Raw genomic sequence first — 3,275 nt, forward strand, 5'->3', positions numbered from 1 at the left:
GGAGAAGGGATTGCGGCGTGACCATCCCCCCTGGGGGGTGATTTCTCGCTTTCTGTCTCTATGTCTCTCTCTGTCTGTCTGGCGAGTGCACGCGCCCTACAGTGAAAATCTCTCCAAAAAAAAAAAAAAATCTATGAATTGGAACAGAAAAGAAATCACAAACTACAGGAGATTAGGAAGTCCTTCCACGATATGAAAGAAGAAATGGACATTTTAAGAAAGAATCAGATGGAACTATTAGAGATGAAATATCTAACACAGGAAATCTAAACCTCTCTTGAAAGTATTAAAAGTCGATTAGAACATGCTGAAGCTTGAATCTCTGAAATACAAGATAAAACCTCTGACCTAGAAAAGATCACAAAAAAGAGGGAAAAAAATGATAATATATGAGAAATACTAGACTCCATTAAACATCCCAGAAGGTGAAGAAATGAATAAGGGCATGGAAAATCTATTCCATAAAATCCTGGAGGAAAACTTCCCAAGTCTAGAGAATCACTCACATATCCAGACTGAAGAAATACAAAGGACTCTGAATAGAATCAACCTAAGAAGATCTTTCCCAAGGCACATCTTAGCCAGACAGGTCAACCCCACAGATAGAGACAAGATACTAAAGTTGGCAAGAGAGAAACAACAAGCGACTTATAAATGTTATCTTATCAGGCTAACTCCAGACCTTTCAATAGAAACAATGCAAGCAAGGCTGCCTGTGGCTGGCGGGCACAACCGAACCCCCCCCCTCCCTCAATCTCTGGACTTCAGGTTGGTTTCTTGGGATTTTAAGACAAACTTACACCCTTCCTCACCCCATCTGGAGACCAGTTCAAGCCAGAGGCAGTGCCAGACACCAGGCTGCTTGTGGCTGCAGGTCCTAGTGGCCAGAACCCGACGCTGATCTTCTGCCCCTCCCCCACTTGCCTTTGGACTCTAAGATTTTCAGTGTTTTGACTAACGCACAGCATGCAATGCACACTATGCAATTTTTTCTTTGCTCTTGAGGTGAAGTTTATTAGGTCAGTAGGAGGTTCACCACGCCTTAGAAACAGGAAGGACTTTGGGTCACCCAGGAACAGTGATAATAGTACATGGTACTGGTGAGAAACAGGCAGGCAGACCAGAAGAGAAATCACCAATTTTCTACTCCTGCACACATTTTAACACTAAGAGATACCTTAAATAAGTTAGGAAGGACCATATAGATTAATAGAAGACTTAGGAACAATTGCAGAAGCTTAAGAAATATGATCAACCAACAAAAGGACTCTCCACCAATGGGAAATCATCAAGCCCACATCACCCACAGTCAATACAATGGACATTGTGAACATGTTGGATAAGAAATTCAGAATATTTGTAGTGACCAAACTAACTGAGATGGAAGAGAAAAGAGACAATGAGCTCCAGGAGATGAGGAAGTCCTTTCATGATTTGAAAGAAGAAATAGACACCTTAAACAAGAAAAAGATGGAAATTCTAAGGTTGAAGAATATGATACAGGAAATCAAAACCTCCCTAGAAAGTATTAAAAGTAGATTAGATCAGGCAGAAGATCGAATCTCGAATGTAGAAGACAAAACATCTGACCTAAAAAAAGTATCAAGACGATTGAGAAAACAACCAAGAAAAACAAGGATAATATACAAGGAACACTGGATACCATCAAGTGACACAACATCCTGATAATTGTTATCTCAGATAAGGAAGAAAATAATAAGGGCATTGATAATTTATTCTATGAAATCTTGGAAGAAAACTTTCCAAACCTAAAAAGGCATTCAAATATCCAGATCCAAGAAATACATAGGACCTCAAGTAGAACGAACCCAAGAAGATCCTCTCCAAGGCACATCATAGCCAGATTGGCAAAAATGACAGACAAAGATAAGATACTAAAGTTGGCAAGAGGAAAACATCAGGTTACTTAAAAAAGTCACCCCATCAGTCTAATATCTGACCTCTCGGCAGAAACTTTGCAGGCAAGAAAAGAATGGGGAAATATAGTCAAAGTGTTGAATGAAAAACAATTTCAACCAAGAATACTATATCCTGGAAAGATATGGGAAAAAAAGAAAAAAACATTCTCAGATAAATGAAATCTGAAGGAATTTACCAACTCCAGGCCAGCTCGTCAAGAGGTTCTGAAGGGAGTGCTATACCAGGACACTAAAAAGTCAGAAAGACAGTTACAAGAGAACAAAAAGCAACCAAAAAAATGACTCAGTTAATGATAGGAACAGGTATGAAAATATCAATAATTGCATTGAATGTCAGTGGATTGAATTATCCAATTAAGATATACAAACTGATCAAATAGATAAGAAAACATAAACTCTATCTGTTGACTACAAGAAACTCACTTTATGGATAAAGACATACATAGTGAAAAAGTGAAGGGCTGGAAAAAAATATTTCATGCAAATGGAAATATAAAAAGGGCTGGAGTAGAAAAATTAATTTCAGACAAAATAGACTTCACGTGAAACACTATAAGGAGAGACAAAGAAGGCATTATATGATAGTAAATGGGTAATCCAGCAAGAAGCCATAACGCTTATAAATATCTGTGCGCCCACCTCAGGAGCACCTAAATATGTAAACAAATGACTGCTGGAGCTAAAAGGAGAGCTAGAGAGAAACACTATAATTGTTGGAGATCTCAACACCCCATTATGTCCTTTAGGCAAACCTTCTAGGCAGAAAATAAATAAAGATACAGGACCTAAATGATACTATAAATCAAATGAGCTTGATAGATATCTATAGAACTTTCTACCCTAAGTCCACAAAATACACATTTTTCTCACCCCAGCATGGAATATTTTCAAAGATTGACCATATGATAGGACACAAATCAAGTCTTTACAGATTCAAAGGCATAGAAACTATATCCAGCAACTTTTCTGACCATGATGTAATTATACTCAAGAGTAATTTCAAGAAACATCCTCGAGAATGCACAAACACATGGAAACTGAACAACCTATTTCTGAATGACTTCTTCACTACTGAAGAAATTAAGTCTGAAATCCAAAAACATATGGAAACAAAAGATAATGAGTACACAAGTTTTCATAATCTATGGGACACGACAAAAGCAGACACAAGAGGGAAATTCATAACAATTACCGTGAATAAGAAAAGGATGGGAGTTCGGAGTTTGATCAGTAGCAGAGCAGAGAGTGAACCCCAGAGAGCCCTGAGCAGCTCCACCACCACTGCCAGGGGCCTAGTTACCATCACACCAATGGAGGAGCCACAGCTGCCTCAGC

The 3,275-nt window shown here is 38.5% G+C and overlaps 1 pseudogene; it reads left to right on the forward strand.

Moving 5' to 3' along the window:
• Positions 1-3,275, forward strand: part of LOC102484503 (nuclease-sensitive element-binding protein 1-like) — a 14,500-nt pseudogene that overhangs the window by 10,017 nt on the left and 1,208 nt on the right.

The sequence above is a fragment of the Tupaia chinensis genome, unplaced genomic scaffold (genome assembly GCF_000334495.1).
Source record: "Tupaia chinensis unplaced genomic scaffold, TupChi_1.0 Scaffold147773_1, whole genome shotgun sequence".
NCBI lineage: Eukaryota > Metazoa > Chordata > Mammalia > Scandentia > Tupaiidae > Tupaia > Tupaia belangeri.